The sequence below is a fragment of the Rhinolophus ferrumequinum genome, chromosome 24, assembly GCF_004115265.2.
Source record: "Rhinolophus ferrumequinum isolate MPI-CBG mRhiFer1 chromosome 24, mRhiFer1_v1.p, whole genome shotgun sequence".
NCBI classification, from domain to species: Eukaryota; Metazoa; Chordata; class Mammalia; order Chiroptera; family Rhinolophidae; genus Rhinolophus; species Rhinolophus ferrumequinum.
In genome coordinates, this window is record NC_046307.1 from 13,206,854 (window position 1) to 13,230,182 (window position 23,329).

The following is a 23,329-nucleotide window of genomic DNA, read 5'->3' on the forward strand; positions in this document are numbered from 1 at the left end:
TACGTGACCCTGAACAACTTCCATGTCTCTAAGCCTAGGTTTTCTTATATAAAATAAGAATACTTACACGCCTGCTAAGTTTAACTGAGATAATATATGCATGTAATACACAGAGAATCAGTTTCCATTCTCTTCTTCGTATAATGCTAACAGATCAACAAATAGGCTGGCGAGAGAAAGAAGGGCAAAACCTGTTTGGCAATGTGTTTAATCTTCTGTGAATTCTAGTAATCTCATCATCCTCTGTGAATTCTCATCATCTATTAAAAAATATTTTAAACCACACTGCAGCATTCTGCATAAGAGGGTTCAGGTAAGCAGAAGAGTATTATCATTCAGTGTAGTTTTTTAAAGTATTGTTAGCAACATACACCTCTAGGAGAAACATTAAAAACTGAGGGGAAGGAAAACCACATTCCCACAACAAATCTTTAGTAGATGTTTACTTCTAAAACATCCTGAAATGCTTGCTAAAACATGCAGTCTGTTCATCTGAAAAACACCTCCAAGTTAGTCATCGCGCCCTCAGTATCCACAAGGTATTGGTTATAGGACCCCCCTCATGTATCAAATCCACAGATGCTCAAGTCCCTTATGTAAAATGGCACAGTATTTGCATATAACCTGCATGCATCCTCTCATATACTTTAAATCATCTCTAGGTTATTTACAATACCTAATAAAATGTAAATGCTATGTATATAGTTATTATACTGCATTGTTTAGGGAATAATGACAAGGAAAAAACTGTATACTCCTATGTTCAGTACCAACTATCATAGGCCTAACTACATAGTACATGTCAGCAACAAGTTTTTTTTCCCCCAAATATTTTCAATCCACGGTTAGTTAAATTCACAGATGGTGGACCCGTGGATGTGGAATCCACAGATACAGAGAGCTGACTGTATAAGATCCTTTAGAGAGGTTAACTGCAGGGACAAGATGTTTAATGAAGTTACATTAAAATTTAGGTTGACACCCTCATGACATAAGAAACGGGGGATCTGCTTGATAAATGAAGCAAATAAATGAAGGCTGGCTGGAAGAGTATGTCAGAGGCAAGTCCTGTACATCACTAACATGGCTACTCAGTGTTGAGTGTGTCTTGTTAGTTAAACCAGGAACCTGTTATCTCATCCTGTGTTCCTTCCTACTCTCAACCTCTAACTAGTCAATCTGAAAGCATCTTTCCTAGGGCGACACTGGGTAGGAATCTATGAATTCATCAGTACAAATTCATCCTTACTACTAGAAAAACAAAGGCAAAATCTTTCACGTGTTCACTTTTTCTCCTGAAGCAGAGTACAAATAATGATGATGAAAGTAGCAGCAGCTAACATAAATGAGCAGTTACACGCCAGGCAGTTCATGTACTTACATCTATTGATCAGGTATTATTTTAACCCTTAATGGGACATTGCATACAGATTCACCAACTTACCTACAGTCCACTCAGCTAATAAGGATCAGAGGCAGAATCTGAACTCTCTGCTCTTAATCACTATACTATACTACCGTTCTATGCAAATTTTCACAATTTAAAGTACCATAGAATCCCACATTTAATCACTCAAACTGACCAGTCTTATGTACATTTTAGGAGGTCATTTATTCCTAGCTTGCTAAAAGGTACTTAATGAGGGCAGGCCTATCTTCCAAGGCCTAATAGTCAATGATTATTCACTTGAGACCTCTATCTAGAGCACACTGCTGAGGGCATTCAGATTGGAGTGGCCCAAAATAACATTTCTGCTAACTGCAAAGTAGTTTTTGACATCATTTAGTCCTCCTTCCTGCCTCCTTTTCAGAGCTTAAATCATGTAAATATACCCTTCATAGCTGTAGTGAGTTGAACAGTGTCCCCAAAAACTCATGTCTACCTGAAACCTCAGAAGGTGACCTTATTTGGAAACAGGATCCTTGCATATGTAATCAGTTACGGATCTCAAAATGAAATCACCCTAGATTTAGGGTGAGTCCTAAATCCAGTGATTGGTGTCCTTATAAAAGGGCAGGACACACAATGGGTAAGAAGGCTAGATGAAGTTGGAGAAAAAAACTGGAAGTTATGCTGTCACAAGATAAGAAATGTCTAGAGCCACCGGAAGCTGAACGGGGCAAGGAAGGATTCCCCCATAGAACCTTCAAAGGGAACAATGACCCTACCCACTCCTTGACTTTAGACTTCTGGCCTTTTGATCAGTAAGAGAAATTTTTCTACTGTTTTAAAGTCACCCCATTTGTAGTAATTTGTCATGGAAGCCCTAGAAAACAAATGGAACATCTAAACTAAATATCCAACTCTCAAGGCAAACAAAATATCATATTTCCCTGAAAATATCATATTAAAATAAGACCGGGTCTTATATTAATTTTTGCTCCAAAAGACACACTAGAGCTGATGGTCCGGCTAGGTCTTATTTCCCGGGAAACATGGTAGCGGCAGGTACCCCAGAAAAATGTCCCAAAAAGATCTGATGAAATATCTTAGCAGATTGGATCGATATAATGCAAAAATGTTGTTAAATAAAAGGCTTGATACAGAGAATACAATGTGTAGACTTTCAAAATAACTAAAGATTTCCAAAAGGATAATTTTATTATGACTCAAAATAGCAAAATCAGGGGCAGCCGGCCGGATGGCTCAGTTGGTTAGAGCGCAAGCTCTCAACAACAAGGTTGCCGGTTCAATTCCCACATAGGATCGTGGGCTGCGCCCCCTGCAACTAAAGACTGGAAAGGGCGACTGGACTTGGAGCTGAGCTGAGCCCTCCACAACTAGAATGAAGGACAACGATTTGGAGCTGATGGACCCTGGAGAAACACACTGTTCCCCAATATTCCCCAATAAAATTTTTTTAAAAATCGTTTTAAATATAAGTGACAGTTGCCTAGCACCTGGTATTGACAATGAATAAGAAATCACTTTGAATTTTATATCACATACTTTACCATGAGATAAGAGTGACATTATGCAATTAAACACCAATTATCAATAAAGCTATCTGATGGGTACATTGAGGAAAGTGTACCTTCACATACCAGCTATCAACCTGAATTCTAAGGCTCAAGGTACTTTTGCACTCCATTCAGTTCCATTTATATATATGTATGTCTGATAGCAACAAACACACTTTTCTTCTATGCACAGAATCTAAGTTTTAAATATCTAATAAAATTAGTAGTGAGGGGTTTTTACAAAGGGTAGAACTCCGGGGCAGCCAGATGGCTCAATTGGTTAGAGTGCGAGCTCTTAACAAAAGGGTTGCCAGTTCGATTCCCACATGGGCCACTGAGCTGTACCCTCCACAACTGGATTGAGTACAAGAAGCTACCGCTAAGCTTCTGGAGGGGTGGCCAGATGGTTTAGTTGGTTAAGAGCACGAGCTCTCAACAAGTTGCCGGTTCAATTCTCTCATGGGATCGTGGGCTGCACCCCCTGCAACTAAAGACTGAAAACAGCAACTGGACTTAGAGCTGAGCTGCGCCCTCCACAACTAGACTGAAGGACGACTTGGAGCTGATGGGCCCTGGAGAAACACACTGTTCCCCAATATTCCCCAATAAAATAAAATTAAAAATTAAAAAAAAAGGATAGGACTCCATCATCAATACTATGGATAACAGCCAATAGCATTAACTGAGCTTGTATTATATGCTAGGAACTATTTTAAGGCCTTTAAATATATTAACTCACTTAACCTTTACAACAATCTCATAGAGGTAGATACCTCTCATTATGCCCATTTCACTGATGAGTCAACTTAAAAGCACTGAGAACTTTATGGGGTGATGGAAATGGTCTATGTCACGATTGTGGTAGTGGTGGGCTACATACAAAATATACTTTTCAAAACTTGTTGAACTGAACATTTTAAATTGGTGAATGCCATTGTATATAAGTTGTATTTCAATAAAGCTGAAAAAAATAAAGAAAAAAATGGCACAAATAAAGACATAGCATCACTTTAATAAACTATTTAATATCAAACTATTTTCAATATAGAATATCGTATCTTTAAAGTATACTTTTCCAGCCACAAAAGAAAAATAAAAGATTTCTTTTAATCATATTTCAAGAATCAATCCTGTTTGGCCCCTCTACGCTATCTAGCATATCCAAAAATTACTATATAGTTTTCTATATAGCATAACTAAGAAAAACAGAATAAAGTTATACTGAAAACATAAATTTTAGACAGCAGTTGTCTTTTCAAAGCAAATAATTTAACAAAACACAGTAATAGTAGTAAGATCAGATCTGCAATATACTAATGAAAGTTTTATTATTTTACAAATAAAGCAACCTGTGGTAATAGTAGTATCTGCCAAATTATCATTTTTGTGTGAAAAAGTTCTACCTTCAAACTAAATAGAAATAAACAAGAAAAGCTGCTTTTGTTCAAAATGCTTTTGACAAAATAGGATACAATTCACAGAGAAGTTTAAACGAGACACCTCAATAATTGCTCAAGCTCCCCCACAAAAAAATCCCTATCACTAGTATACACAGAAAAGCCAAGAGGGAGCTAGATCTCAAAAAAGATGGTAACTTTGGGAACAGAGATTTAAGTTTGTACACAATTGCTGTGTCTGACTCTAAGTCAATGAACCAATTAAGGAAAATAAATTCACCCCTGTTCCATACATTCAGTTTTTCATTAGTGAACACTGAACAATTCACCGAAGCAAAGGAAAGGCACCTCTTTCATTCTAACCAAACAAGGGTGGTACTGCAAAAGCTGCCAATATACTAAATCAGAGGTTCCTTCCTGGCCTGAGAAACTGACAAGGCATTAATTTGTCTGAGATCCTTAACAGTACACCAAGAAAACAGAAAGGCTGAACTCAGGTCTGAAAAGCACACAAATTTGTCAAGTGTTCACAGATGCTATTTGATCAGGAAAAGTCATTCAATTCATACTGACTTTGCCCTTATGTAATTGCTATCAAAGTATTACTAAGAATTTAGGACTAAAAAGTTTTTTTTAATTAAATTTATTGGGATGACAATGGTTAGTAAAATTACATGGGTTTCAAGTGTACAATTCTACAATATACTATCTATATATCACATTGTGTGCTCACCACCCAGAGAAAGTTTTTAAATTAAAGAGAGCTCTAACACTCAAAAGTTTATGAACTTCTTTGCCTTAAAAACAAAAACAAAAACAAAAAAAGTATAAAGGATTTCGTGCAACTGATTATCCGCCTGTGCCTGAGGATTTGTTCATCTGTGTGCACTTCAACACACTTCTTAAGGGGACAATCCTCCTCTGTGGGAATTCCACAACACTACAATGAACAACGGACTCAAGCATACTTTGTAGGACTACACTTGCCAAATTACCATATATTTCACAGGCTGCAACTCACTAAATATAAAACATTGCACCTCAAGACAGCTCATTATTCCTCTCTTATTCAAAGTATTCAGGCAAAATTTGGCTACCCCAAGAGATAATCTATTGGTAAATAGCCTGGCTAATTTTCACAAACTCTCAAAAGGGTTTCATGGCCACAGTCAATTATTTTATAACCTCCAACCATGATTTCAAGCTATTCAAATCAAGACAAATATAATAAAGCCAGAGGGAGATAAAATTCCCTGTGCTAAGTCCCCTCATCTATTCTCACTGATCTCAATACTAAAATCTAACTTGAACTCGCCTGCAAAAAATTCCTCAACTGTTTTCTTCTGCCTAGAGCCCTGGACTCCAAATTTTTTGAACAAAAAATAAATAAATATACACATGTTTGTATGTATATTTCTAAACATCTAATGAAAGCTATTTAAGTCTTAAGAAACCAGAATAAATGAGCACTATTACAAAGGCAAAGGATTTACTCACATTTTCTTAGAAACCAGCCACAGTTCTGATTGAAAAAGCCAAGGAGACCATGAGGTACTTGAAGTTAGTCTGCAAGGTTAGATAAAGAAATTTCCCCAAAGAATGAATGACCTTTCGAGATATCTGTCAGTCAGATACATGGTTCACACATCAGTACATTAAAAAAAAACCAGGAAAGAATGATAGAAGTATGTTTAATCCTATTTATAAAAGTATGAAGAAAGGTGACACTTTAAATACTATCTCCTGATGAAAGATTAAGCCTATGATGTGCGGGAGCAGGTTGGCTCCCAATAGGTTCCCTCTCTCCACAAGCACTTCAATGTCACTGGTTCGCTAATTCAGAACGATTGTCTATTAAGACAAAGCGAGTATCTGCTAAATTACCTCTTCCTACTTATTAGCACAATGACTGATCCTTTAAAAAAAGAACTATGATTTAGAAGGGAACACAAAATATCTGAGAAAGCATATACGCATAATACAGAACATATTCTAGTCAGATATATGTGTGCTTATAATCTCAATTTTGACAAATGTTGAACTCTTCAAGATGCCTCTACTCTTAACATCTTCTCCACTGAAAGCATGCACACGCAGAACCTACCTTAGACTAATGAGTAAGGCCTTGAGAAGACTAGCTTATCATTTCCTATTGCTCATTAATACAAAACTACAACACACTTCATTTTTTCACATCAGGGGTATTAAAGGTAATTCCACAACTTGCTATAGCTAACTGGATCCCTTGAAATCAAAACATTTCTCTTTTCACAGACTTGTATAAAAACTGCTCTGGGGGAAAAGAAAAGGAAGCTGGAACATGAACAAAAAAAGCACTGATTATACTTATTTTTATATCTGTCTTCTCTACTAGAGTGTGAACTGAGAGCAAAAAATACGATTGCATCTTTGTTTCCCCAGTTATGAACACTGAACAACAGCAGAACCCCATTATCTGAACTGATTCAATCACTTCTGGGGTACTTTCAAGATCACTCTCCAACTGAATCCTTACAACCATCCCCTGTGAGATAAGCAGGGAAGATTATTCCCTTTTTCAGAAGAGGAACAAAAAATTCTCAGAACTGAAGACACTGGTTCAAAGTCACCGATTTAGAGACTAAAATTCTAACTTTGCTCTCTTTAAGATGCATTCTCTTCCAGGCAACAATGACTACAATCATTGTTTAAAATTTCACTGAAATGTATAAAGCCACACAGAAGGTAATTCATAAAACAAATATTTGTACTTGCTAGTCAAAAACCATTATTCAAACACTAAAAGACTCCTTAACAGAAAAAAATGCATCTTTTAAAATTAGTTTCAAGTGATTCTATATCCTACCATAATATGGTCTGCTTTTCCTATAAAAATTCTCATCTGATCCTAAATTTGAGCTCCTTTGCCTTTCCAAATTTGTAATCCACTGTAACTGGTGTTTGTTTCAAATTAGGACCACAAAGCACCTCCCTCTACCTTCCCCGCAAAAATATTAAGCACCCACTATATGTCAATCAACAACTGGTTTTTGGTTTTATTTTTATTTTTCAATTGTACGGAACAGCACTTTATACACAAAAGCAAAAATAAATAGTTTAAGAATAAGTAAATAACTCAACTTTTTCTATTTTTCTACTCCTGAAGAGGGCAATAATAGAAACATGACAGACATCTCTCTGAAAAGTGTTTAAAGATAAAGAGATAAGAATTATTATACATCATATACACAAGGAAAAGAAAATATGCACTAGAGCTAAGTAATAACTTGACAGAAAAGATTTGGGTTATTTCCTACTCTAGTAGAAACCCAGTAGATTTCAGTCAATTATCTTGTCAACCCACTGCATTTTCCTCCACCTGAGGCTTTTATACCTGCTGGTTCATCCACCTAAAACACTCTCCCCTACTTTCTCCTACTCATCTTCAGCTCTCAAGTCCCATTCTTGAAGGTGCTATCTCCAACCACTCAATCTAATGATTTCCCCTATTAATTTCTCTTGGGGAATATCATTCCTTGGCTCCAAAACAACATCACAAGTTTTATTATATATTCCTTTGTGTTTGTTTAATGTGTTTCTCACAAGAATATGTAAGTTTCTTGAAGTACACTGTTTTGTTTAAGAAAAAAAAACTTTAGGAAAAAAGCTTTATTTAGGTATAATTTACATACCATAAAATCTACTCATTTCAAGTGTTCAATTCAATGATGTCTACTAAATTTAGAGTTATGCAACCATCACCAAGTGACTCCTTGGGTTTTGCTCCTCGATGTATTTCTGACATTTAGAGAGAAATAAACATAGTGAATGAATACATCAATCTGACAATGAGTTACCCTTGAAATCCATTACTACTAATAATATCTATTTAGTGTACTACATGATTATGAGTTGGTGCATTAAAACTGCCTTTATTACATTACATTCCAAACATCTCATTATTTCCATTTCCAAGCACAGTCAGCTCTTCTGTACGGCCCCAAAGTGAACCTACTCACATATTAGCCAATTGCCTTGCTTGGGGAACACTGACTCACCTCATGTTCATGTGTACATACTACACTCCCTTTTTCTCCATCAAGTAACCCCCTAATCGGCTCCTAACCATATTAACAAAACACTTTATAAACAAAGGAAAGTTCAGGAGTAGTAATCTTACTCATTGGTGAGGAAAAGGTCTTCATTTAATGAGTGCAACTTTGTAATACTGAAGTGATGTATAAAATAAGTTCTTGGTACTGATATCTAATTGAGAGCTAAATATAGTGTGTCTTACTAAATAATTGGAAACGTTTTTCAGATATAAAAATCAATCTCTTTGCTGTTTATCCATCTATAAAACAGAAAATTTCTATTTTAAAAATTTCAGTACAGGTATTTTTTCATTCATTTTAAGAACCAGAAGATTTTCAGATAAAGATTTAACTTATTTACAAAATAACATGAAAAAATTATTTTTAAATAATCTTGTTTTAAAAGTAACTCAACAACAAAGAAACAAAACCAATTCAAAACTTAGCAAAAGGCTTGAAAAGACATTTCTCCAAGAAGATACAAATGACAAATGAAAAGAAGTTCAATGTCACCGTCTCTTACTGACAGGCAAATCAAAACCACAATGAAATGCCAGTTCACCCCACCCCACTCCGCCCCCATTAGGATGGCTATTATTAAACAAATAAACCAACAAACAAACAAAAAAGGAAAGTAACAACTGTTAGAGAGAAGAGGATGTGGAGAAATTAGAACCCTTGTGCACTGCTAAATGGGAATGTAAAAGATGCAGCAGGTTTGGAAAACAGTTCGGATGGTCCTCAAAAAGTTAAACACAGAATTACCAGACGATCCAATATAAACTCAAGATATATAAAGGTGACCCTTGAACAACATGAGGTTAGTGGTGCCGACACCTGTGCGGTTGAAAATCTGCATATAACTTTTGACTCCCCAAAAACGTAACTATTAATAGCTTACTGTTAACCAGAAGCCTTACCAATAACATACAGGCTGATTAAAACATATTTTGTGTATTTATCATGTACTGTATGCTTACAATAAAGCTAGAGAATAGAAAATGTTACTAAGAAAATCATGAAGAGAAAATACATTTACAGTATTTATTGAAAAAAATCCATGTATAAGTGGACCTGTGCAGTTCAAACTCTGGTGTTCAAGGGTCAACTACACTAGGTCTATATACCCCAAATTCCACTCCTAAGTATATACCCAGAAGAATCGAAAGCAGGGACTCAGACACTTACTTGTACACCAATATTCATAGCAGCATTACTCTGTGAAGCATTACTTTTGGCTTCACAAAAGCCAAAAGGTGGTTAACAATCCAAACATCCATCAACAGATGAACAGATAAACAAAATATCCTATATATACAACAGAATATATTATTCAGCTTTAAAAAGGAAGGAAATTCTGATACACACTACAACACGGATGGATCTTGAAGACATACTAAATGAAATGAGTCAGACACAAAAGGACAAAGGCTATACGATTCCACTTATATGAGGTACACAGAACAGGCAAATTATAGAGACAGAAAGTAGAACAGAGGTTACCAGCTAAGGGGCAGAGGATATGGGGAATTACTGTCTACAGAGTTTCTGTTTAGGATAATGAAAAGTTCTGGAAATGGATAGTGGTAATGGTTGCACAACAATGTAAATGTACTTAATGCCAACTGAATTGCACACTTAAAAATGGTTAAAATGGTAAATTTTATGTTATGTATAAAAATGGTAAATTTTGTTATGTATATTAACCACAATTTTTTTCAAAGTATAGCTACAGCAATTTATACTATTTCCCCAATTTCAAGATAGTGTACAATAAAAGACTGATTGCACAGACTGATTATTCATACATAATAAAAGTAGTTGTCATTTTAGTGGTGGAGAGAAAATGACAAGTCGCAATGCATTCATTTCAGCCATTTTCTGTGTCCTAAAACAATGGCATAGTTATAAAAAAAAATGATTTACTTCAGCCAATAAAGAATTTTATGACATGCCTTTCTACATCTTTCCAAGGATTTAAGTAAGCTGTGTCATATCCCTAATTGGTGACACAAATAAATTGGAGAAAAGACTGCCCCGATTTTAAAATTAGCACAGATTAAGAAGGGTTCTTGATGGGTATACAAATAATGGCCAGTTCATTCAATACCATTCAACAAGTACTTACTAAATGCATAGTATCTGTGAGAAAGCCAGGCCATCAAGGTTTTGCAAATTTTGCAAAAAGGTTACAGAAAGGAAAATTGACAAGACAGCCTCACAATAACCCAGAAAGTCAGTAATTCAAAACTATCCTTTAACGTCTGCCTTTAAAAGTAATTATTTACCCCAGTTATTTAATGTTCACAGTCGGCAATACTGTGGTTCCGGTTGCCATTTTCAGATTATCAGCAACTTGAAAGTAAGGTAAATGTCCAACACTTTAGGTCCTTTTTTCATAGATTAGACGGCATAATGGGGAACCGAATGAAATTCTGCAACTGCCTAAAAATTAGCTTGATTTTTAATTGATTACAAACAAAAGTTTACCAGTTTCCCACCGGGCAAGTATGCCAACCGATGCAATTTCTTACCACCTTATCTCGGAAACAGGCGCCCCATCTGAAACTTAATGCTGAACCCTCTCTGGTCTGACCTATGCAGAGTGCATTCTAGACAAGTCCCCTGAGCACCAACAGCCCAATTTTGGCTATATTCTCTGAGAAATTTAAGGAAGTCAGCAACCACTCATCTCACGTGATCTTAAAAAGGGGCGCAGTTGAGCCCGGAACAAACCACACTCTTTTTTTCTGCATCAACTTCACTGCCCAGCATGAAGGAAGTGGGCAGGGAGATGGCGCAGGTCCGGTGTGCAGGAGAGGCTAGCAAACAAGCGTGGGTTGCTGTGCCATCCACTTTGGGGGAGCTAGGAAGTGAGAAAGCACACCAGCTCACGCGCACTGCAGCGGCAGAAAAATCGAAGACTGCCACACCCCCCGACAGCCAGAGGAACGGCTTCATCTCCTCTCACTCGAGGAGAAAGAGGGCCCTCTCAATGACATGCCCCACCTGCAGGGCACTGCCCAGGTTCCCCAGCACCCCGACGTGCAACGCCCTTGAGCCTCGCGCGGGTGGGACACCGCGCTGGGGGGCAGCTGAGGGGGGAGGGCCGCGGCAACGGGCGACCCGCGCATGCGCAGATGCGGGTACCCGCCCGTTCGCCTACCGTTGGAACCGCGACGTCCCGTTCCCCGGCCGCGGCCGCTTCTCCAGGACCCCCGGCAACGAAAAAACGGCGAGAACTGAGGCCCCGGGAGGCTCCGCGGCCGGCGAGCCTCTTCCTGCGGCGGCAGCTGGCAGGAGGCTGAAGGGACGGCTGAGGCGCGGGGCCAGCCCGATAAGCGACCCCCGGATGTCCCCGGCGGTGGCAGCGGCGGAGACGCGGAAGAGGGGGCGGGAGCGGCGACAGAGGCAGCGGCTGAAGCGCAGAGCCTCCCTAACGGCGAGCGGGAGGAGAGAGGAGCGCGGAGGGCGGAGGGCGGGCAGGGGCCGGGCCGGACGTGACGTGCGTGGGAGGGGGCGGGGCGGGGCGGGGCGCTAACGGGGGCGGAGCGAGCACGCTGCGAGGGCGGGGGTACTCCACAGCGTCAGGCCCTCGGCCTGGAGTGTAGGGGCTTTGGAAATGCTGTGCTTCTTCCAAATTTGGGCCCTGAGTTAGGGAGCGAGAAGCCGGGCGCGGGCCTGAGGGAGGTGTCTGAGAGTCCTTCATGTGGGGAGGTTGGGAAGAAGAGAGAAAAAACTGGGGAGGGGACGCAGGAGGTATAAAGGACAAATCCGGAAAACCGAGGTCGCTCCTGGTCTCTGCAGAAAGGGCCGTGCCCCCTGCAGAGACCAGAAGAACCGAGGTGCCCTTATCCAGGTGAGGAGCACGGAGACGTTAACAGAAAACCGCCGGGCTGACCAAGGCGGTGACTCACATTCCTATTCCTAGTGATGGGGATAAGATCCGGGACCCTGCCCGCCCCCCACTTTGCCTCTTTACTTAAGTACATGCCCTAGACTCCAGAGAGAACATAGATGCCTCTGATTCCGACAGCGTCTGGGAATGTGAAAGTCGGTAAGTAACATGCTCAGAGGGAGCTTCCTATACTCAAGCAGAGTTTGAGAGGCAAAGCCGAAAGGCAGAAAGAATGAGGAGCTCTCTCGGAGCCTAGGGAGTCTGTACTTGCATAGCCACCCAGACCGACCCTGCAGCTCCGACAAGCTCACAGCGTATGAATATTCGGCCAATCTCTGCTTTGCTTTACCCTGTTAAGGGCTTTGAGATCTTCCATTGAGTAAAACGCAGTGTTCTGCCTTAGAACTCCCTGACGGCGGGTAGATCCACAGCTGCACCAAGAACTCTGGGTATCTGAAAATATAGACCACCATAATTCCGTTGTCCCCTACCTGCCTTAGCTGGAAATCAGTAACCTGGAAAATGTAAAACAAGAACCCTCATAGAACTTGGGAAAGATTAAAAAAAAAAAAAAAAAAAGTCACCCTATGAGATGATCTGTAAATGTGTTAGAGAAGCCAGGGTGGTTCCCAAATTTCATCAAAGAAAGTAAAATAAATCATCTAACCTAAGTGTCACATGCCCAGTTGATGCTGTCATAAAAGAAGGGTGGGGTCCATAAAGAATCTAGAACCAGCAGAATCTGAATACGGATGTATTGTGGGCTTCCACTCTGTCCAGGAGGGAGGTGACTGATTCTAATGACCAGGATCAATTTTCATTATCAGGAGAGTTAAAAAAAAAAAAAATTCAGATTCAGTCATTCAGTCAACAAATAATTATTGAATGCTTACTATGGTTTAGTCTCTTGGGATACATCAGCAAATAAGATCCCTGACTTTACTGAGTTTATATCCTAGCAAACTTAAATTCTGTATATCTTTTCGGATCATACAAAGGCCCATGCTCTGATTCCATATTCATCAAGTAGCCTTCCCATCAGTCAAGGTGTTTTGAGTAGATCAACACACCCAGCAAGAAACAACTGTCCAAGGCACATGACTGGTACTAGTTATACTATCTATATAGTCTTTCTCAATTAATAAATTTGTATCATGGTTTCTAAGTCAGCTTCTGTTCATTGGGTTGAATTATAGAGCTGTTTTATCCAAATTAATTTCTCAGCCTGATTAAGTTTGAGTGAAATGAAATCTAAGTTTCTGACTCTTCCAAACTGAGGACCAGACAGACCCTGGTTTCGTAGCAGCCCAGTCAAGATGTAGCCTATGCAGTCTGCCCTGCATCTCTCTTTAAACCTTTTAAATGAAAGCTTTCCCTATGATTCCAAGCTTGAAGAACAGGGCCAAAATGATCGCTTCTAAGGCTTAATTATTAGCTAGTAAAAATCTTAAGAGTAAACCGTGAGAGTGAAAATCCTCCGGAACCTGCCCCACCTATGCAACATAGGCTTGTGTTCTCATAACTGACTGTAATAGGTACATTACTCTGAGTATGAAACCCAGTACTGTAAGCTCCCAAAGGACAGGGACTCCCTTGCAGTTATGTGCCCTACTGCCAAAGCAGGGGCTCTTAAAAAACAACTGAATTGATTTAATGACCATTTTTCTCTGTAAAACTCAAGAACATGTCCTTGGAAGATACCCTTTCCAGAGCCTACTTTTTAATAGGTAACCAGTATGTTCAACATGCAGGATTCAGGGATATAATTTTAAAAGACAAAACAAAAATAAAAAACGTTTTATCTTTTGCCATCCCTTTAAAACTGTACAATGGGAGTAGATCAGTCATACACCTGATTCAGGCAGTTTCCATGAGTTCTGTGGTCCCTCTTAGAATAGAAAGTCCTATGGCACTGAGTCACAGAGTGAAACTTTTCCCTCTTCTCCAGCTGGGAACAGCTGGCTCACTGCTTGCCGTGGAAAGGCATCGTGCCTGGTCTTCCTAATTCTCTCCCAGTTTACCAACCAGAGCCAAAGGCAGGAGAGAGGAAAAGAAAGGGGAACAGGAAAGTTCTTAACTTCCACTTCCATGTGATGGCTTACCACTCTGCGCCTGGTAGATGTTTCAAGTTGCCTTGTTTTCCCGATGGATACTTTAATGGTTAGTTCAGAAACTCCCACCATCCCCATTCTGAAGTGGTTTCCCACCCATAGTTCCCTGGATCACAGCAGAAGCACTCTGTTTTTGGCAGTTCTTTACTCCCTCTTTCAGCCCTTAAAAATCTGGTGGACCACCTCCAACTTCTTGTCTGTTGAAACTGTTTTTCTCTGTCAGGGCCCTGTCAGATAGGATCTAAGACAGCTCTCACACTGCACATTTGCAAGTGGCCCTGGGCCACCTCGTACAGCTCTGCAAGGTTGTCCACTCCATGCCCTAGAGAGTCCATTCACATCATCCTCATTGAAGATTCATGTATTTTTTTTTTGACAGTTTTCCAGGAGGTGGCAGTAAAGTGTTTCGTCCAAACTAAATTAGTGTGACTATTTTCCAAGAGATGGAAGTGAAGTTTGTGGAGGAAGGAGAACATTTTTCTGATGGTGCTGTTTAGTGGCAGCTCTGTATGGTCCACACCTGGTCCACACGAAGCTCTCATGTACTGCTTGCCCAAACTAACTTGGGAATATAGGCCAATCCCAGTGCAGCTTCATCATTCCTCTGCTCTTCTGCCCAAACAGCTGCCAGCGTTCCTCTTGTCCTCTCTATGTTCCTGGCAGGAGTCAGACACGGGTCCACTGCAAGACACATCTCAAGTACTCCAAGTAGTTCCATTTTATGTCCCTCTAACTCAGCTTGAGGTAAGAGACAAGCAGGCACGCAAGGTAAGAATCACAGCATACCAGCAACAGGCTCCAAAAAAATACTCCTCAATAATTCTCACTTGACCTTTTATAACTTGCTATGAGAATTTAGAGTTCTCGACCTAATTTTGTCTAAAGCCTCTCATTTCTAGGGGGAGTCCATTTCAGAACTCACTTTAATGAAGGTTTTTTTTTTTGGGGGGGGGGAATTGTTAGGGTTTTTTTTGGTCATATCTTGGTGCTCTGGTTAAAACAGTTCTCAAACAAGGATGATTTTTTTTTTTTTTTGGTCATGTCTGGAGACATTTGTGGTTGTCAAAACTGGGGATGTGCTATTAGCACCTCGTGGGTAGAGGTCAAGGATGCTGCTAAACATCCTGCAACACACAAGACAGCTTTCCCTACAACAAAGAATTATCTAGCTGAAAATGTAACTTACGATTTACCGTCTTGTAACAAAATGGAATTTCTGCACTTGGCAGTCACTATGAGAATACCTCAAAATTGCATCACATTTTCTTCCTTTTTCCTACAAAAGTTTTACCTGTAGATGTAGAGGTCACATTCTAATGTACGACTAGTGCCAAAAACATAGCTGTGTGTCCAGGATGAAGAGTGACTGGTGTACTTCTAAGACTTCCTCTGGAAGTGAGGCCTGCCAGGAAAATTGTTACTTGAGGTGAGGTTTTTTTCTTTTGTTTTGTTTTTAGTTATTTCTTTACAAGATGACTTTTACAGCCCAGGGAACAAACATTTTACCCAACTTATCTGAAAAGAAGCTTTATGCCTCTCAGAAGTAAAGTCATAAGTCAAATCACTACCGAAGGAATATGTATTTGCTGCAACCCCAGACCATGTCCTAGATGTCAGAGAGGACTTCAGCATGCCTGTCTGCTCAAGGTCAGCAGTGTCACTGGGATGAACTTGAAGTCAGGGAGTAGCTTTGTCTCTCTAGTTGCTTTGCAACTAATACCCTTATTATTCAAAGTGAATGCAAGTGGGCTTCTTTCCCCCTACTCCCCACCATAGATTAGTTTGATTGAATTCAGTTCTTCCAGATGTAGCAGGATGTTGAGCCCATCTCTTGTGCCATCAATAAGGAAACTTGCATTACTCAAGTGTCCTCACCCATACTGATCTCATCTCTAACCAAGGCTATTTGCGTACTAGCATATTATTAACTTTTGTTCAGTCAAGGCTGCTATTATCTTTTTTAATGGAATGTTCACAAGAAACGAGCCACAGTAGCCAGCAAGAGCCAAAAAAGATATATCCCATCCCCACCAATTCTGTCATCACTTAAAAAGTAAATTAGACACAACAAACATTCAATACTTACGATTGTCGGACTTGAAATAAGAACACTGAACTTATAATAATAAGAACTTGTAATAAGAACATGCACTTGAGTTTCAGCCCTGTCACTTACTAGCCATGTGACTCTGGTCAAGGTATTTAACCTAAATACACCTTAGGTTCCTCATTGATAAAAATAAGAAAATAATACCAAAATGAATTGGTATGCATAAAAGTGTTTTATAAGCCATAATACTACGGTGGAGATGAGGGAGAAGGTGAGGGGATTAGAAAGCACAAATTGGTAACCACAAGATTACCACGGGGATACAAAAGACATTTTGGGGAATATAATCAATAATGTAAAGATTTTGTAGGGTATCCAATGGACACTTGTCTTATTAGGGAGCCCACTTCATGGACGGTGTAGATGCCTGACCACTGCAGTGTACACCTGAAGCTGAATAATAATGTCAACCATAACTTTATATATATATATATATGTGTATATATATATATATATACACACACATTTACAAGATATGGAGTACAGCATAGGGGATAGAGTCAATGGAACTGTAACAGCCATATACGATGTCAGAGGGATAGTAGATTGGGGGAGAGGGGTTATCACTTTGTGAGGGGTGTAAATGTTTAACTATTACATTGTTTTGTACACATGAAACTAATTTAAAAATAAAAGCCATAATACTACAATTATTTTCACTCCTCTTATACTCTTTCAGAGGCTTAAAGAAATCTCTGGAAATGTTTTGCCACCATATCTGGGTTTTTATTGCTAGTGATGAGACCCCATATAGAAACCTTTCTTGGCAGAAGTTCCTAAATACTTGTCCATTTATTTTTAAATGAGAACCAAGAACTCCCAAACTCTTGATGCTGTTTTTAAGATCTTCTGAACCTTGTGAATTACAATAAATACAAGCATACTTCCTCCCTAATTAGAAGCATATTTACACTGCCCACTTATAGAATAAGACATAAGTGTCTATAGGGATGGTAAATATATGCAGTTTTTTGTGCGGGAAAAACTACTGCACAGGGAGATGAGATTGTAAGGACTCTGACTCCCGCTGAGCCGTAAAATGCTGTCAAATTCAATCAAACTCAGTAATTAATTTTTTCTTTCTTGAAGTACTCATCTCTACCAGGTAAAAGAAAGGACTGAAAGGCCAACAAAATGTAAATCTTCTGATAAGGAAGCAACTCCCCATTAGAGAGTAGTGCTGCTGGCTCTCCTGAGGAATGCCGCGGAAATCTGTCTGGGCCACTTTCCCCAGGATCATTGTGCCACTGTGCAAGAATGCATGTTCTTCATAAACAAAACAATATTACAAGCTGCAAAGAGAGGAAACTGTTCCAGGGTGTACAAGTCCCACGCCAACATCCAAAATAATGGCAAATACTGTTCTGCTCTTAGCAACCCAAAGTAACCTTGATGCCATTTATTTATTCAACACACAGTCCTTGTGCACCTATTATTTGCCAGGCACTGAGTTAGGGGACATACTCATGATGTCTGCCCTGAGAAAGCTTCATCACACATATCTCTGGAATACAGATGTTTTGGGGATAGAATGAAAGTTAACATCATGCTGCTTTCAGCTTCTGTATTCACTCACACAGCCACTGATGCCATCCAGATGGGGGAGCTGGAACAATTGACAGTAACTGGCATCTTTGCCAAGTCCACATTTTTGGCCTGATAAGTCAAAATTCAGTGTATGACAATAATATAATATAAGCCAGGGAGATCATGGGCTATAAGACTAAGTTGTTTTGGCTTCTTAATTAAATTCCCATAGTCAACTAGATATTTTTTTCCACCATCAGAGCTTTTATTGTTTAAAAGAGAAAAAAGAATAGATACCCGTTCTCCTCTTCCCTCTCCCTGTATCCATATGAGGTAAAGAAAAAAGTGCACAGAGATTCAATGAGATTATGAGTTTCACAAAACCATGGGCCTTCCACTGCTCCCTTAGCCAGAAAGCCAGGTACGAAGGTCTCACCATTCTGCATACCCTACCTCTTCCTTAGGGGCCTTACGGTTTTGGGTCTTCCCATTTGACCAGCCAGGCTCCTTTTCAAACTCCTCCTACTAGGACCATACCTTCTGTGGCAAACTAACCACCCAAATATTTGCAAATTGCAATCTAACTACCTACAACCATGTTTTTGCCAAACATCTTATATCTGACTGCTCTTTTCCACTAAAAACAAAGGTATGATGATTTGCAGAAGCATTTTGTGTTTTCCCAATTCCCAAGCTCATCAGCAGAGAAGCTCTGAAGCATGAAGGCTCACACCCTTATTTTAGGCTTTCATAAAAGAAAAACCAAACTGTGTACACAGGGGAGAAGCGTTACAGTTATCACACATGTGTCTCATTAAGCCTAGTAGAGTATCGTACTGTCTGTATCCTAAGTAAGTGTTTTACCAAAAACAAGTACCATAAAAACACTAAATGTCCCTTAGTTTAACCAAGTTTGTTGTTAATAAGGGTTTGCTATTTGTTTCTTCTTCTTTGCTTTATAATTGTTTTCCTCCCCCTGGAATACTTTGATACTTCTTACTCATTCATACCCTTAAAAATATTTATTGGGCATCTAGTCTGTGCTAGATACTGTATAAAGTTCTGGAGACACAGCAGTGAACACACCTGCCTTGTGGTGACCACAGTGTAATTATGTCTGTTGCATGGCACTCCCGCTTATTGTTCAATAAGCCTTCATTCACTTATGTGTCCTAAGTGTCACTTCACCTGGGCCTCTTCTGTGACCTTATCTGGGTTAAATAAGGCATCCCTATTCTCCAGGCCCCAGGCATCTTGCCCATGTATCATATTGGCGACCTCCCCAAAACTAAGATCCCTGAAGGGCTGTATCCTCAATTGGAAAACAAGAAAAAAACCCTAATCTACAGAGGGAAAGGATAAAGATACCTGACTGTCTTCACCTTAACTGTGGATAGAATAGAAAAAAAGAAAACAATTCTCCTCTGCGAATTCCTAAACAAGTTTGCAAGCATATTGTGGGGAGCCAGAATTTCATACTACCTGTGTGACGCAGAAAATCCTGAGCTGAAAACTATGATGACAGTATTCACTTTAGTGCCCCCAGGAACCCTATATAAGCAAAAGTAAATCTTCTCTGGATATCCTACAGATAAGGCTCCAAGAAATATGACCTCATGATAAATGATCACCAAAAACACAAGGAAATAATGAACTTCAGAATAATACCTGCAATGACTGCAAATATTGTAGTTCAGATACAGAATATAAAGAAAGTATATGTGTGACATTGGTATAAGGTTCCTGGCACAGAGCTCCTTGTGATTTCTTGAGTGATAGGGGTAAGAGGAGTATATTTTATTATTCAAAACAAGTTCCTTTTCATCACACCTGAGTTTAGGCTAATGGGGTGATTTAAGGTGTGGCCCCTAGATAGCCTCAGGATGGGGCTGATGCCAGGAAGACCAAATGATTAGAGGGTGGCACTTTCAGCCCCGCCCCTGACCTCCAGTGAAAGGAAGGGAGAAATAGAAAACTTTATTGTATGCGTATAAAAGGATTGTTGTCTTACAAAAACTTTTGAACAAAATTTGATGAGCTTCTGGTTTGGTGAATGCATCTATGAGCTGGGATAGTGGTTCCCCCCAAACTCCTCAGGGACAGAAGCTCTTAAGCTCAGGAACCTTCTGGATCTCACCCTATATACCTCTTCATTGGTTCATTTGTATCCTTTATAATATTCTTTACAATAAACCAGTAATAGAAAGTAATGTATTTCCCTGGGTTCTGTGAGCCATTATAGCAAATTATCAAACCTGAGGAGAGGCTCATGGGAACCTCTGATTAATAGCAAGTCAGACAGAAGTGTGGGTAACCTGTAGACCCACTTTGAATTGGTATCTGAAGTTGTTGCGGTGGGGGCAGTTTGGTGGGACTAGGTCTTGGGCTCTGCACTAACTCCAAGTGGTTAGTGTCAGAATTGAATGAAATTGTAGGACACCCAGTTGGTGTCCACAGAGAATTCAAGAACTGTTTGGTGTGGAAAAACCATGCATTTGGTGTCAGGATTATGAGTAGATAAACAGATTTTTCTTCAGTATGTTTAATATTTTTAAAGGAATTAGAGGAGACAAAAATAATAAGGGAATGAGAGACTGTCAAAATTGACCAGGCAGATTTGGAAAAAAGCCAAATGAACTTACAGACTTAAAGAACACAATTATTGAAATTAAAAACCCAAAGGACAGGTTAACCATCAGATTTGACAGTTAAAGGGAGAATTAGTTGACTGAAAGATCATCTGAAGAATTTGCACAATATAACACAGAAGGAAAAGAAATGGAAAATATGAAAGAGGTTGAGATGCGTGGAGGGTAGGCCAAGAAGATTCAACAAATGTCTAAATAGAATTCATTGTGGTAAGACGATATTAGAGAGAATGGAGGAAAGGCAATATTCAAAGAAATAATGGCTAAACATTTTTCAAAATTGATAAATGTCCTAAATTCTGGAATACCAAAAATTACCATGTTGAAAAAATAAAATGAAATCCACAATTAGTCACCTCATAGTGAAAGGTCAGGATATCAGAGAAAAAGAGGGGATCCTAAAATTACAGCAAGAAAAGACAGATTAATCTTCAAAGAAATGACAATTTGGCTGACAACTGATATTTCAACAGCAACAATAGAAGTCAAAAGACATCAAAATGTGTCTTCAGGGGCATCCAGATGGCTCAGTTAGTTAGAACACCAGTTCTCAACAACAAGGTTGCCAGTTCAATTCCCACATAGGACGGTGGGCAGTGCCCCCTGCAACTAAAGATTAAAACAGCAACTGGACTTGGAGCTTGAGCTGCGCCTTCCACAATTAGATTGAAGGACAACGACTTGACTTGGAGCTGATGGGCCCTGGAAAAACACACTGTTCCCCAACATTTCCCAATAAAGAAAAAAAATCAAAATATATCTTCAGAATGTTAAGAAAAAATTGACATCAACTCCAAATTCTATATTCAGTGAAATTACATTTTAAGGATGAGAATAAAATACAAACATTTTCAGGTAATAAACATAAGATTTGAAAAATCAGATAAAATTCATATTTAAAAAAAGAAAGACTTTACTACCAATCCAACAGATGTTCATTAAAGGTAATACCAAGGATGTGTACATATGGAAAAAGGAAAGTAATCCTAGAAAGAAGATCTAAAATGCAAGAAGTATTGGTGACCAAAGAGAATTGTAAATATGCTATAAATCCAAACAAACATTGGCTGTCTAAGATAATAGCAATAATGTCTAAATTCAACTATTACTGGATAATTTTACATATATTGGGAGAAGGTGAATGGAGTTAAAGTATATTAAGGCTTTGTGTTGTTTAAGGGATGCTAAATACATCAAGTTTATAATTTTTTGAGTTAAATACACATGTCAAAATTTCTATGTAATCACTAAAATAAATAAAACAATATGTATAATTTCCAGTTTATTACAGGGAATAAAACAGAATGGGAATAATTTAATTCAAAAAAAAACCTGGAGCTGAGCTGCGCCCTCCACAACTAAGATTGAAAGGACAACAACTTGACTTGGAAAAAAGGCCTGGAAGTACACACTGTTCCCCAATAAAGTCCTGCTCCCCTTCCCCAATAAAATCTTTAAAAAAAAAAAAGTATATTTGTTAAACTCATGTAATATACACATCCCCTAAACATCAGTGTTACTCATACCCAATAAAATGTGTGCACATAGGCATTGAAAGACGTACAAAAATATGCATATCCGCATTTTTCATAATGGAAACTTAAGTAGCTATGAATGATAAATTCTAGTATATTTATACCACATAATACTATACAACAATGAAAATGAATAAACTACAGCTACAAGTAACAACATGATGAATCACATAAAAATAGTTTAAATGAAGGAAGCCAGACCCAAACAAATACTGTATGATCCCATTTAAATAAATTTCGAAAGCAGGGAAAACTAAACCGTGGATTTACAAGTCAGGATAGTGGTTAAAAAGGGAAGCCTTTTGGGGGAAGGAAGGAGTTAGTGATTAAGAGAGGAGTCATGAGGGAATATTGCACATCTTAACCTAGGAGGGGGTTGCATGAGTATATTCACTTAGGGACAATTCATCCAGCTGTATTCTATGATTTGTACACTTCTCCATATGTATTTTATTCTTCAAAAAATTTAAAAACAAAAATCCCATGTTGTTTTATTTTTAATTAAAGCTAAACATAATTATTTCTCAGAAAAAGCAAAACTAAACCATCACGTTTAGGGATACACATTTAGGTAAAAGACTATTTTTTTAAAAAAAGGCCAAGAAGTGATTCATATAGAGGTCATGGTAGTGGTTCTTTTGGGAGGAAGGGCAAGAGTGCGTTATCTGGGTGCTAAACCATGTTCTATTTCTTGAGTGGTGGTTACATCGGTGTTTATACTATTCTTGAGCTGTGTATCTTTGTTTTGGGCATTTTTATATATGAATATTTCACAATAAAAGTATTTTAAACAAACTTTAAAGAAAAGATAACAGAAGAACGTCTTCATGATTCTTGAACAAAACAAACTCTCTCACCACAGGGCAAAGATTGATAAATTCAGCTGCATTATATTTAATGCCATAAAGAGGGAAACTCAAGTCAAAGAACTGGAAAAGTTAGTTATAAAGCATTCAACCAAAAAAAAAAAAGACTATTATCTATATTATATAAAGAACTCCCTGAAATCAATTTTAAAAATTTAAAAACAGATAATCCAATATGAAATTGCACCGAAAAAACCCACTTT

General features: G+C 38.7%; 1 protein-coding gene and 1 long non-coding RNA gene across 7 annotated transcripts in view; one reads left to right on the forward strand and one right to left on the reverse strand.

Annotated features, from left to right (window-relative positions):
• Positions 1-11,942, reverse strand: part of FAM13B (family with sequence similarity 13 member B) — a 67,227-nt gene extending 55,285 nt beyond the window's left edge. For 4 of the 5 annotated variants that reach the window (XM_033096633.1, XM_033096632.1, XM_033096629.1 and 1 more), the window contains exon 1: positions 11,598-11,734. The gene's annotated coding sequence lies outside the window, so the exon portion shown is untranslated. Of the gene's footprint in view, positions 1-11,597 lie in introns of all 5 variants that reach the window. The other variant, XM_033096630.1, reaches the window with a different exon arrangement.
• Positions 11,943-12,017: 75 nt separating this feature from the next.
• On the forward strand, positions 12,018-22,232 carry LOC117016816 (uncharacterized). 2 transcript variants are annotated; one of them, XR_004421971.1, is made up of 4 exons: positions 12,018-12,488; positions 15,065-15,184; positions 15,726-15,866; positions 22,007-22,232. It is a non-coding gene; the product is annotated as an uncharacterized LOC117016816 (long non-coding RNA). The 2 variants fall into 2 exon arrangements; XR_004421970.1 differs by lacking the exon at positions 15,726-15,866.
• The last annotated feature ends 1,097 nt before the right edge of the window (positions 22,233-23,329 follow it).